At 52.7% G+C, this 15,096-nt stretch overlaps 1 protein-coding gene across 1 annotated transcript in view; it reads right to left on the bottom strand.

Annotated features, from left to right (window-relative positions):
- The window catches only part of LOC144720704 (cGMP-dependent protein kinase 2-like), a 60,631-nt gene extending 51,091 nt beyond the window's left edge, over nucleotides 1-9,540 (bottom strand). Inside the window, exon 1 of the mRNA XM_078597674.1 lies at nucleotides 9,364-9,540. The gene's annotated coding sequence lies outside the window, so the exon portion shown is untranslated. The remainder of the gene's footprint in view (nucleotides 1-9,363) is intronic.
- Nucleotides 9,541-15,096: the final 5,556 nt, after the last annotated feature.

The following is a 15,096-nucleotide window of genomic DNA, read 5'->3' as shown; positions in this document are numbered from 1 at the left end:
ACCAGGTGAGAGACACAGTGAACTCTGGAGACACACAGACCAGGTGAGAGACACAGTGAACACTGGAGACACACAGACCAGGTGAGAGACACAGTGAACACTGGAGACACACAGACCAGGTGAGAGACACAGTCAACACTGGAGACACACAGACCAGGTGAGAGACACAGTCAACGCTGGGGACACACAGACCAGGTGAGAGACACAGTGAACACTGGAGACACACAGACCAGGTGAGAGACACAGTGAACTCTGGAGACACACAGACCAGGTGAGAGACAGTGAAGTCTGGAGACACACAGACCAGGAGAGAGACACAGTTAACACTGGAGACACACAGACCAGGTGAGAGACATAGTGAACTCTGGAGACACACAGACCAGGTGAGAGACACAGTGAATACTGGAGACACACAGACCAGGTGAGACACAGTGAGCTCTGGAGACACACAGACCAGGTGAGAGACACAGTTAATACTGGAGACACACAGACCAGGTGAGAGACATAGTGAACTCTGGAGACACACAGACCAGGTGAGAGACACAGTGAATACTGGAGACACACAGACCAGGTGAGAGACATAGTGAACTCTGGAGACACACAGACCAGGTGAGAGACACAGTGAATACTGGAGACACACAGACCAGGTGAGAGACACAGTGAACTCTGGAGACACACATACCAGGTGAGAGACACAGTGAACACTGGAGACACACAGACCAGGTGAGAGCCACAGTGAGCTCTGGAGACACACAGACCAGGTGAGAGACACAGTGAACACTGGAGACACACAGACCAGGTGAAAGACACAGTGAACTCTGGAGACACACAGACCAGGTGAGAGACACAGTGAACACTGGAGACACACAGACCAGGTGAGAGACACAGCGAACACTGGAGACACACAGACCAGGTGAGAGACACAGTCAACACTGGAGACACACAGACCAGGTGAGAGACACAGTGAACTCTGGAGACACACAGACCAGGTGAGAGACAGTGAAGTCTGGAGACACACAGACCAGGAGAGAGACACAGTGAACACTGGAGACACACCGACCAGTTGAGAGACACAGTCAACACTAGGGACACACAGACCAGGTGAGAGACACATTGAACCCTGGAGACACACAGACCAGGTCAGAGACACAGTGAACACTGGAGACACACAGACCAGGTGAGAGACACAGTGAACACTGGAGACACACAGACCAGGTGAGAAACACAGTGAACACTGGAGACACAAAGACCAGGTGAGAGACACAGTGAACACTGGAGACACACAGACCAGGTGAGTAACGCAGTGAACTCTGGAGACACACAGACCAGGTGAGAGACACAGTGAAGTCTGGAGACACACAGACCAGGTGAGAGACACAGTGAACTCTGGAGACACACAGACCAGGTGAGAGACACAGTGAGCTCTGGAGACACACAGACCAGGTGAGAGACAGTGAACTCTGGAGACACACAGACCAGGTGAGAGACACAGTGAACTCTGGAGACACACAGACCAGGTGAGAGACACAGTGAGCTCTGGAGACACACATACCAGCTGAGAGACACAGTGAATACTGGAGACACACAGACCAGGTGAGACACAGTGAGCTCTGGAGACACACAGACCAGGTGAGAGACACAGTGAACTCTGGAGACACACAGACCAGGTGAGAGACACAGTGAACTCTGGAGACACACAGACCAGGTGAGAGAGACAGTGAGCTCTGGAGACACACAGACCAGGTGAGAGACACAGTGAACTCTGGAGACACACAGACCAGGTGAGAGACACAGTGAACTCTGGAGACACACATACCAGGTGAGAGACACAGTGAACACTGGAGACACACAGACCAGGTGAGAGCCACAGTGAGCTCTGGATACACACAGACCAGGTGAGAGACACAGTGAACACTGGAGACACACAGACCAGGTGAGAGACACAGTGAACTCTGGAGACACACAGACCAGGTGAGAGACACAGTGAACACTGGAGACACACAGACCAGGTGAGAGACACAGTGAACACTGGAGACACACAGACCAGGTGAGAGACACAGTCAACACTGGAGACACACAGACCAGGTGAGAGACACAGTCAACACTGGGGACACACAGACCAGGTGAGAGACACAGTGAACACTGGAGACACACAGACCAGGTGAGAGACACAGTGAACTCTGGAGACACACAGACCAGGTGAGAGACAGTGAAGTCTGGAGACACACAGACCAGGAGAGAGACACAGTTAACACTGGAGACACACAGACCAGGTGAGAGACATAGTGAACTCTGGAGACACACAGACCAGGTGAGAGACACAGTGAATACTGGAGACACACAGACCAGGTGAGACACAGTGAGCTCTGGAGACACACAGACCAGGTGAGAGACACAGTAGTGAATACTGGAGACACACAGACCAGGTGAGACACAGTGAGCTCTGGAGACACACAGACCTGGTGAGAGACACAGTGAATACTGGAGACACACAGACCAGGTGAGAGACATAGTGAACTCTGGAGACACACAGACCAGGTGAGAGACACAGTGAATACTGGAGACACACAGACCAGGTGAGAGACATAGTGAACTCTGGAGACACACAGACCAGGTGAGAGACACAGTGAATACTGGAGACACACAGACCAGGTGAGAGACACAGTGAACTCTGGAGACACACATACCAGGTGAGAGACACAGTGAACACTGGAGACACACAGACCAGGTGAGAGCCACAGTGAGCTCTGGAGACACACAGACCAGGTGAGAGACACAGTGAACACTGGAGATACACAGACCAGGTGAAAGACACAGTGAACTCTGGAGACACACAGACCAGGTGAGAGACACAGTGAACACTGGAGACACACAGACCAGGTGAGAGACACAGTGAACACTGGAGACTCACAGACCAGGTGAGAGACACAGTCAACACTGGAGACACACAGACCAGGTGAGAGACACAGTGAACTCTGGAGACACACAGACCAGGTGAGAGACACAGTGAACTCTGGAGACACACAGACCAGGTGAGAGACACAGTGAGCTCTGGAGACACACATACCAGCTGAGAGACACAGTGAATACTGGAGACACACAGACCAGGTGAGACACAGTGAGCTCTGGAGACACACAGACCAGGTGAGAGACACAGTGAACTCTGGAGACTCACAGACCAGGTGAGAGACACAGTGAACTCTGGAGACACACAGACCAGGTGAGAGAGACAGTGAGCTCTGGAGACACACAGACCAGGTGAGAGACACAGTGAACTCTGGAGACACACAGACCAGGTGAGAGACACAGTGAACTCTGGAGACACACATACCAGGTGAGAGACACAGTGAACACTGGAGACACACAGACCAGGTGAGAGCCACAGTGAGCTCTGGATACACACAGACCAGGTGAGAGACACAGTGAACACTGGAGACACACAGACCAGGTGAGAGACACAGTGAACTCTGGAGACACACAGACCAGGTGAGAGACACAGTGAACACTGGAGACACACAGACCAGGTGAGAGACACAGTGAACACTGGAGACACACAGACCAGGTGAGAGACACAGTCAACACTGGAGACACACAGACCAGGTGAGAGACACAGTCAACACTGGGGACACACAGACCAGGTGAGAGACACAGTGAACACTGGAGACACACAGACCAGGTGAGAGACACAGTGAACTCTGGAGACACACAGACCAGGTGAGAGACAGTGAAGTCTGGAGACACACAGACCAGGAGAGAGACACAGTTAACACTGGAGACACACAGACCAGGTGAGAGACATAGTGAACTCTGGAGACACACAGACCAGGTGAGAGACACAGTGAATACTGGAGACACACAGACCAGGTGAGACACAGTGAGCTCTGGAGACACACAGACCAGGTGAGAGACACAGTAGTGAATACTGGAGACACACAGACCAGGTGAGACACAGTGAGCTCTGGAGACACACAGACCTGGTGAGAGACACAGTGAATACTGGAGACACACAGACCAGGTGAGAGACATAGTGAACTCTGGAGACACACAGACCAGGTGAGAGACACAGTGAATACTGGAGACACACAGACCAGGTGAGAGACATAGTGAACTCTGGAGACACACAGACCAGGTGAGAGATACAGTGAATACTGGAGACACACAGACCAGGTGAGAGACACAGTGAACTCTGGAGACACACATACCAGGTGAGAGACACAGTGAACACTGGAGACACACAGACCAGGTGAGAGCCACAGTGAGCTCTGGAGACACACAGACCAGGTGAGAGACACAGTGAACACTGGAGATACACAGACCAGGTGAAAGACACAGTGAACTCTGGAGACACACAGACCAGGTGAGAGACACAGTGAACACTGGAGACACACAGACCAGGTGAGAGACACAGTGAACACTGGAGACTCACAGACCAGGTGAGAGACACAGTCAACACTGGAGACACACAGACCAGGTGAGAGACACAGTGAACTCTGGAGACACACAGACCAGGTGAGAGACACAGTGAGCTCTGGAGACACACATACCAGCTGAGAGACACAGTGAATACTGGAGACACACAGACCAGGTGAGACACAGTGAGCTCTGGAGACACACAGACCAGGTGAGAGACACAGTGAACTCTGGAGACACACAGACCAGGTGAGAGACACAGTGAACTCTGGAGACACACAGACCAGGTGAGAGAGACAGTGAGCTCTGGAGACACACAGACCAGGTGAGAGACACAGTGAACTCTGGAGACACACAGACCAGGTGAGAGACACAGTGAACTCTGGAGACACACATACCAGGTGAGAGACACAGTGAACACTGGAGACACACAGACCAGGTGAGAGCCACAGTGAGCTCTGGATACACACAGACCAGGTGAGAGACACAGTGAACACTGGAGACAGACAGACCAGGTGAGAGACACAGTGAACTCTGGAGACACACAGACCAGGTGAGAGACACAGTGAACACTGGAGACACACAGACCAGGTGAGAGACACAGTGAACACTGGAGACACACAGACCAGGTGAGAGACACAGTCAACACTGGAGACACACAGACCAGGTGAGAGACACAGTCAACACTGGGGACACACAGACCAGGTGAGAGCCACAGTGAGCTCTGGAGACACACAGACCAGGTGAGAGACACAGTGAACACTGGAGACACACAGACCAGGTGAAAGACACAGTGAACTCTGGAGACACACAGACCAGGTGAGAGACACAGTGAACACTGGAGACACACAGACCAGGTGAGAGACACAGTGAACACTGGAGACACACAGACCAGGTGAGAGACACAGTCAACACTGGAGACACACAGACCAGGTGAGAGACACAGTGAACTCTGGAGACACACAGACCAGGTGAGAGACAGTGAAGTCTGGAGACACACAGACCAGGAGAGAGACACAGTGAACACTGGAGACACACCGACCAGTTGAGAGACACAGTCAACACTAGGGACACACAGACCAGGTGAGAGACACATTGAACCCTGGAGACACACAGACCAGGTCAGAGACACAGTGAACACTGGAGACACACAGACCAGGTGAGAGACACAGTGAACACTGGAGACACACAGACCAGGTGAGAAACACAGTGAACACTGGAGACACAAAGACCAGGTGAGAGACACAGTGAACACTGGAGACACACAGACCAGGTGAGTAACGCAGTGAACTCTGGAGACACACAGACCAGGTGAGAGACACAGTGAAGTCTGGAGACACACAGACCAGGTGAGAGACACAGTGAACTCTGGAGACACACAGACCAGGTGAGAGACACAGTGAGCTCTGGAGACACACAGACCAGGTGAGAGACAGTGAACTCTGGAGACACACAGACCAGGTGAGAGACACAGTGAACTCTGGAGACACACAGACCAGGTGAGAGACACAGTGAGCTCTGGAGACACACATACCAGCTGAGAGACACAGTGAATACTGGAGACACACAGACCAGGTGAGACACAGTGAGCTCTGGAGACACACAGACCAGGTGAGAGACACAGTGAACTCTGGAGACACACAGACCAGGTGAGAGACACAGTGAACTCTGGAGACACACAGACCAGGTGAGAGAGACAGTGAGCTCTGGAGACACACAGACCAGGTGAGAGACACAGTGAACTCTGGAGACACACAGACCAGGTGAGAGACACAGTGAACTCTGGAGACACACATACCAGGTGAGAGACACAGTGAACACTGGAGACACACAGACCAGGTGAGAGCCACAGTGAGCTCTGGATACACACAGACCAGGTGAGAGACACAGTGAACACTGGAGACACACAGACCAGGTGAGAGACACAGTGAACTCTGGAGACACACAGACCAGGTGAGAGACACAGTGAACACTGGAGACACACAGACCAGGTGAGAGACACAGTGAACACTGGAGACACACAGACCAGGTGAGAGACACAGTCAACACTGGAGACACACAGACCAGGTGAGAGACACAGTCAACACTGGGGACACACAGACCAGGTGAGAGACACAGTGAACACTGGAGACACACAGACCAGGTGAGAGACACAGTGAACTCTGGAGACACACAGACCAGGTGAGAGACAGTGAAGTCTGGAGACACACAGACCAGGAGAGAGACACAGTTAACACTGGAGACACACAGACCAGGTGAGAGACATAGTGAACTCTGGAGACACACAGACCAGGTGAGAGACACAGTGAATACTGGAGACACACAGACCAGGTGAGACACAGTGAGCTCTGGAGACACACAGACCAGGTGAGAGACACAGTAGTGAATACTGGAGACACACAGACCAGGTGAGACACAGTGAGCTCTGGAGACACACAGACCTGGTGAGAGACACAGTGAATACTGGAGACACACAGACCAGGTGAGAGACATAGTGAACTCTGGAGACACACAGACCAGGTGAGAGACACAGTGAATACTGGAGACACACAGACCAGGTGAGAGACATAGTGAACTCTGGAGACACACAGACCAGGTGAGAGACACAGTGAATACTGGAGACACACAGACCAGGTGAGAGACACAGTGAACTCTGGAGACACACATACCAGGTGAGAGACACAGTGAACACTGGAGACACACAGACCAGGTGAGAGCCACAGTGAGCTCTGGAGACACACAGACCAGGTGAGAGACACAGTGAACACTGGAGATACACAGACCAGGTGAAAGACACAGTGAACTCTGGAGACACACAGACCAGGTGAGAGACACAGTGAACACTGGAGACACACAGACCAGGTGAGAGACACAGTGAACACTGGAGACTCACAGACCAGGTGAGAGACACAGTCAACACTGGAGACACACAGACCAGGTGAGAGACACAGTGAACTCTGGAGACACACAGACCAGGTGAGAGACACAGTGAACTCTGGAGACACACAGACCAGGTGAGAGACACAGTGAGCTCTGGAGACACACATACCAGCTGATAGACACAGTGAATACTGGAGACACACAGACCAGGTGAGACACAGTGAGCTCTGGAGACACACAGACCAGGTGAGAGACACAGTGAACTCTGGAGACTCACAGACCAGGTGAGAGACACAGTGAACTCTGGAGACACACAGACCAGGTGAGAGAGACAGTGAGCTCTGGAGACACACAGACCAGGTGAGAGACACAGTGAACTCTGGAGACACACAGACCAGGTGAGAGACACAGTGAACTCTGGAGACACACATACCAGGTGAGAGACACAGTGAACACTGGAGACACACAGACCAGGTGAGAGCCACAGTGAGCTCTGGATACACACAGACCAGGTGAGAGACACAGTGAACACTGGAGACACACAGACCAGGTGAGAGACACAGTGAACTCTGGAGACACACAGACCAGGTGAGAGACACAGTGAACACTGGAGACACACAGACCAGGTGAGAGACACAGTGAACACTGGAGACACACAGACCAGGTGAGAGACACAGTCAACACTGGAGACACACAGACCAGGTGAGAGACACAGTCAACACTGGGGACACACAGACCAGGTGAGAGACACAGTGAACACTGGAGACACACAGACCAGGTGAGAGACACAGTGAACTCTGGAGACACACAGACCAGGTGAGAGACAGTGAAGTCTGGAGACACACAGACCAGGAGAGAGACACAGTTAACACTGGAGACACACAGACCAGGTGAGAGACATAGTGAACTCTGGAGACACACAGACCAGGTGAGAGACACAGTGAATACTGGAGACACACAGACCAGGTGAGACACAGTGAGCTCTGGAGACACACAGACCAGGTGAGAGACACAGTAGTGAATACTGGAGACACACAGACCAGGTGAGACACAGTGAGCTCTGGAGACACACAGACCTGGTGAGAGACACAGTGAATACTGGAGACACACAGACCAGGTGAGAGACATAGTGAACTCTGGAGACACACAGACCAGGTGAGAGACACAGTGAATACTGGAGACACACAGACCAGGTGAGAGACATAGTGAACTCTGGAGACACACAGACCAGGTGAGAGATACAGTGAATACTGGAGACACACAGACCAGGTGAGAGACACAGTGAACTCTGGAGACACACATACCAGGTGAGAGACACAGTGAACACTGGAGACACACAGACCAGGTGAGAGCCACAGTGAGCTCTGGAGACACACAGACCAGGTGAGAGACACAGTGAACACTGGAGATACACAGACCAGGTGAAAGACACAGTGAACTCTGGAGACACACAGACCAGGTGAGAGACACAGTGAACACTGGAGACACACAGACCAGGTGAGAGACACAGTGAACACTGGAGACTCACAGACCAGGTGAGAGACACAGTCAACACTGGAGACACACAGACCAGGTGAGAGACACAGTGAACTCTGGAGACACACAGACCAGGTGAGAGACAGTGAACACTGGAGACACACCGACCAGTTGAGAGACACAGTCAACACTAGGGACACACAGACCAGGTGAGAGACACAGTGAACCCTGGAGACACACAGACCAGGTGAGAGACACAGTGAATACTGGAGACACACAGACCAGGTGAGAGACACAGTGAACTCTGGAGACACACATACCAGGTGAGAGACACAGGGAGCTCTGGAGACACACAGACCAGGTGAGAGACACAGTGAGCTCTGGAGACACACAGACCAGGTGAGAGACACAGTGAACTCTGGAGACACACAGACCAGGTGAGAGACACAGTGAGCTCTGGAGACACACAGACCAGGTGAGAGACACAGTGAACTCTGGAGACACACAGACCAGGTGAGAGACGCAGTGAACTCTGGAGACACACAGACCAGGCGAGAGACACAGTAAGCTCTGGAGACACACAGACCAGGTGTGCACCTGCGTGGAGACGGGGGCAGACCACGGAGTGTCGCGTCTCCTCGCTCCCCGTGTCCTCTGCGTTAATTCTCCGGCACGCGCTCCAGCGCCATTGCCCTCCGCGTCCTCACAACCACGGAGCTTTTCCTGTGCGTCTCGCTCCACGGAGCCGGCCCCTCTCTCCTGCTCTCTCTCTCTCTCTCTCCTGCTCTCTCTCTCCCAGTCTGTCCTCCTTTGCGGGCCGCCCTGAAGAGGAATTCCCCTGCACAGTCACCTCGGTTACTCCTCCGCCTCCTCCGCCTCCTCGTCGCCGCTGTCGTCCACTCTGCTCCACTCGCCTCTGCGTGAGTCACAGACGAAGATTTATCACCGCCAACGCCGCCGACTCCATCACGGACACTGATCTCAGCGGAAGGCAACTCTCACCCTGTGCCTTGCGTACTCTCCCTCCATCCACCCCACACTCCCACACCCCCCCGCGCTCACGCACGCACGCACGCACACGTACCCTCCCTCTCTCTCTCCCTCCCTCCATCCCATCATTCAACTCCTTCTGTTCTCTCTCGCTCCCTCCATCTGCCCGTTCGTCCATCAATCACTGACTCCCTCCCTTCCTCATTCCGCTCTGCCCTCCAATCATCCCACCCCCCTCTCTCTCCGTCTCACCCGACATTCATACGTTCATTCCCTTCTCACGCTCGCATTGCCTCCCTCCATCCCCCTCTGTCTCCTCCGTGCCCCTCCCTCTCTCATCTTTTCCGCCCCATGCACGGATCTCCGCTCTTCCCACGATGACGATGGCGTTGTTGATGATTGACATGTTTGACGTCGACGCTCTTGCTCGACACACCGGGCGCTCTGATTTGGGCGAGGTTTCATCAGGCGATTTCCATTCACTCTCATAGAGATCCGTTACATTAAGCGAACTCCGTTCACTGCTATGAACATCTATTCCTAAAATCTCTGCTCAAGTTCAAATATTGTACAGATGGTATGTTACCCTAAAGTCCGACCTCCAGTTTCATAAAAAGAAAAAAAACTCAAGACGTTCGTCAATAACAATGCCTTATAAAACATAAATATAATAGGCGACGTTTCGGGCAATGAGCCTTCTTCATAGTACACCAATGAATACGCCACGAAGAAGAGCCATCAGGGGAAACGTCGCCGCTTATATATTTCATTTGAAGGCCACACATAGTGTAATTGGCAAATATTTTGAGCATGTTTTTAATAAAAAATCTATCAAATAACGCGACCGTCACACGACTGTCACGCAAATGTCTTCGCACAATATCACGGCTCGAGCCACGTGGCCACACACAGCAATGGGCTCAGGCACAGCAGGCGAACTCATGCGCTGCCGGTATAGGCCGGTGGGGCTTTCAGGTTGTGTAAAGAAGACATTTGTTCTTGATGTGGATGGACATATGTACGTATGAAGGGGCCACTGGCTGCTTATCTATTTTGTTAGTTATGTTCTGCGCAACTGCGCTGATGATTACGTTGTGTTCAGTGCTGTACGTATAAAGAGGTCAACATTCGGAGCCGTTCAATGCGCTTTGATGTCAGGGGAGAGGTGAGTCAGTATGTGTCACTGGGGAGACAAAGGCGGTTGGGCCTGATGCTGGCCACCCACCCCGTCGTGTGCCGTGCCGGCCTTTATAGGTGCTCGCTAACACCACTTGCCCCAAGTCTGTTCAGGCGACAGGGGTATCTTTGTCTTTGTGTGCTTATGCGAGTCCATTGTCTATTTGTGTTTATCGGTGTGTGGTGAGCGGTGGCGCAGTGGTTAGCGCACCGCGCTTCGAACCCGACGAGTTCGATTCCCACTCACGGCCAACATCGTTGACGAATATCTGAACCGCTGCGGGGTCTTCCCTAGGCCGACTCAGCGTCACATGGGGTGCTTGGTGCGATGTGTCAACATCGGCGGCGGGGAGATAAACGAGGCCGGGCTTGGTGCTGACCACCCAGGGCCCACGTGTGCCGTGCGAGCTAATGCCACTTGCTTGCTTCGTGCGCCGTACGATTTATCAGTCGCACGCGCCTCGTGTATACTCGTGGATCTAAGGCCAATTGTTGATTTGAGATGTTATCGAAGTGATCCGATTAACGCCTGGCAGCAGCGGGAACGACTGGACACGGCGTCGCTGCGCGGTCTAGTGATGACTGCAAGGAGCAGGATACGAGTTTAAAAGCCGCTGTGTCCCTGACAACGCATCACGCATTTACACACAGCACGTGCAATGGAGGGTGGTTGTGCGTACTGCAGTATCTTGACTGAAAGCTTTCGTGACTGCAGGAATTCATATTCTATATATATAGGTGATTTGAACCTATATCTACGTGACTTTACCGAAATACCTAAATAATATGTACTGCGGTAGATGTGTTGTTTACGTGAGGTCTACAGAGGCAATGCAATTTCGACTCGCTTGCAACGCGTAATCAAATTTGCCCTTCATCCGGAAACATCCTCGCTGAGTCTTGTAACCTCAAAGAGTGTTGGGGACGAGTGCCCTTAGCGCAGCAGCTACTCGCTTGAGACTTTAGTAGACCGATAGAATGCCCAGAACCGGTTAATATAATGATATTAAAAAGTAAAACGAAATTATCTTTGTTTGCCACGGGTCGGGATTCGAACTCAGGGGTTCCTGATTTGTAGCGTGCTACACTACCGCTCTACCCCACGTACACACACACACACACAACAACAATCAACACCCTATTCCGAGAAGAGCACATTTATTATTCCATTTGCCAACCGCAATACGACTCAGAAAGCTTACAGAGCTTATATATATAAAACCTTTATTTTCAATGTGCGATGATGGCATGGGGAGCGGAGGGGAAGGGATAAAATCTGCGGGATCGTTCAAGTAAATTGTGTTTAACCATGCGAGATTTCACGAGACCAGGATTGCGGTGTGGGGCTGTGGAGGCGCGGTGGTGCACGATTGCTCCTCGAAGCAGGGTCCCAGCCGAAGCTTCTCAGATCTCCGCGGATCCTTTCAGAACTCCCCCTGGTGCTCAGCTCCCCGCAGACCACGGCATCCCCACTCCACGCTTGCGAGCGACAGGAATACTGTGACCACTCGCGCATAACGATCCCCTAAAAATGTATTAATTTCAGCCTCGTCGGAGAACAGGCAAATATTGCCACACCCGGCACACCGCACCCTGGCTACGTGTCGCTCTCGATGTGACATGTCCTTTCTCAAAGACATCAGCGACCATGGCCTTCTAATTGGCTCTGTCCGTGGTATTGCTCAAGAACGTTAGATCGGTGTTCTTCAATTTCAAGGCCCGCGGGCTACAGGGGGCCCCTGGTGGCCTTTAGTGCGGGCCCCGACGTGCGGCCCCCCACGATACACAAAGAGTGACAACACCTCCCCCCATCATCATCATCAGCATCGTGCTGCTGTCAAACCCAACAACGGTTTCGAATGTGTTGCGGCCCTCACACTGATGTCTTTGCGGCGAAAGTGGCGCCCCATCTGAAAGCCGAGTGACTAACACTGCATTACGTCTCATTATAATTAGCAGGTGGTAACTCAGTGCATACAATTCGTGATCTGATCGCATCTGTGAAGGACAAGATTCCTGACGTGCAATATCCCGGCGTCTACAAACTAAGCTGTATTTGCGGCAGCAGTTATGTTGGGGAAACTAAGCGACACGTGATCGTGAACATAAGGCAGATTTGAAACACGGTAGGACCAATACTTCTGCCGTGGCTGATCATTACTTTAATGCGGCTGGCTCACATGAAATTGATTTCTCTAAGACGATGGTTCTTTGCAAGCCGACTGGCTATCAACAAAGATTCGTTCACGAAGCCACCCATGTATATAGACACAGACACAATTTCAACCGAGACGACGGTTATAAACTCGGCAATCTTTGGACAGATGTCATCAACCACTTTTGGTCATGACTTGAATTTGTGTTTTCTTGTCAACCTCTACCGTCAGCAGTGTGGATGGACGTAGTGAGGTGCAATGCCCCCCCCCCCATCTATACCCCCTCTCTCTTTCCCCCCTATCTCTACCCTCTTCCTCCCTCCATTTTCTAACACACTTGAACTGCGCCCTCGCCTTCAGCTCCACCTCTATCTCTACCCCCCTCTCCCCCTATCTCTAACCCCCCCACTCTCTCTCTCCCCCCATCTCTACCCCCCTCTCTCCCCCTATCTCTACCCCCCCTCTCTCTCTACCCCCATCTCTCCCCCCCCTCTCTCCCCCTATCTCTAACCCTCCCTCTCTCTCCCCCCATCTCTAACCCCCCTCTCTCTCTCTACCCCCATCTCTACCCCCCTCTCTCCCCTATATCTAACCCCCCCTCTCCCCCCCTATCTCTAACTCCCCCCTCTCTCTCCCCCTATCTCTAACCCCCCCTCTCTCTCTCCCCCCATCTCTACCCCCCTCTCTCCCCCCCCATCTCTACCCCCCTCTCTCCCCCTATCTCTAACCCCCCCCTCTCTCCCCCCCCATCTCTACCCCCCTCTCTCCCCCTATCTCTAACCCCCCCCCCCTCTCTCCCCCCCCATCTCTACCCCCCTCTCTCTTCCCCTATCTCTAACCCCCCCTCTCTCTCCCCCTATCTCTACCCCCCCCTCTCTCTCTCCCCCCATCTCTACCCCCCTCTCTCCCCCCCCCCATCTCTACCCCCCTCCCTCCCCCCATTGGCTGCCCCGCCCATGCTGTTCACGCCGCACCGCTTTCCCTGCTGCTGCCTCGTCACTCTCGGTCCTCCGCCCACTCACAACTTTGGAAGCCCTTAGAAGCAGTTGCATTTGGAGGCTTGCCCCCTCTTTTCTCTCCGCCTGATGAAGACCGCTTGTGTTGCAATCGAAACGTCGTGGGTTTTTTTGCTTTTATCAATTTATTTATTTTTCTTTTCTATCTGCGTAACTTTACCGAAAGGACCAAAGAATACAAAGAATATAGGTGGTAACTCATTTTAATTGTCTTCTCTGGCATGATATGCAGTCTCTTGTTCGCTCGGTCTCCGTGCCACTGTGGCTGTGGTTACCAGTCACGCCACCAACTCCACTCTAGCCAGCGACCCCAGGAATAGATGCGGTGAGAGATTCAGCCCTGATCCTACTCACTGCCCCAGCTCCTCGCCATGCACATCGACCAGAGGTCGCAACCGGGTACCCGATACCCGTACCCTACCCGATACCCGGCTACCCGTACCCGGCCGGGTACGGGTACCCGTTTGCGACGCAGCCCGCGTGAATGCGTAACCCGTAACGCATTGCCTCGCAACTCATGGTGACACCACACAGTAGATGGTGTTGTATCACACGGGTATAGCAAACGCATGCGTACACGTGTAAGGGCTGTGTAGTATTGGTGGGCGCGTTGGCTCTCGGGGCTAACGACACGTTAGAGACACTGATCCAGTCATCGCTAAGACCTCGAGTTTGAATCTTGGTGTCAGCCAACTGTGATTAAACCCCGAGTTTGCAAGTTCATGACCACAGCCAGGACATGCTCCCTGGACAGAATGCTCCCTTCACTCTGCTGTCTGGATATGGAACTGCCTCCCTGATGAACACATTGTTGGCGAGATCACTGATTCTTTTCTTCAAGCCTTCAAATGCCGAGCACATGGACATCTCCTAACTTCACCACGCACCTTGTAGGAGTGAGTCTTTGAGTCGCAGTGAACCAGTGATTAGGTCCATGAGACGTACTAATGTCTGATATGGCTGTTGGACTTCTTTCGCACCGTGCGTAGCCA

This window comes from Lampetra planeri, chromosome 9 (assembly GCF_965212315.1).
Source record: "Lampetra planeri chromosome 9, kcLamPlan1.2.h2, whole genome shotgun sequence".
NCBI lineage: Eukaryota > Metazoa > Chordata > Hyperoartia > Petromyzontiformes > Petromyzontidae > Lampetra > Lampetra planeri.
The sequence above is the reverse complement of the archived record's forward strand: the minus strand, read 5'-3'. Positions and strand labels throughout refer to the sequence as shown.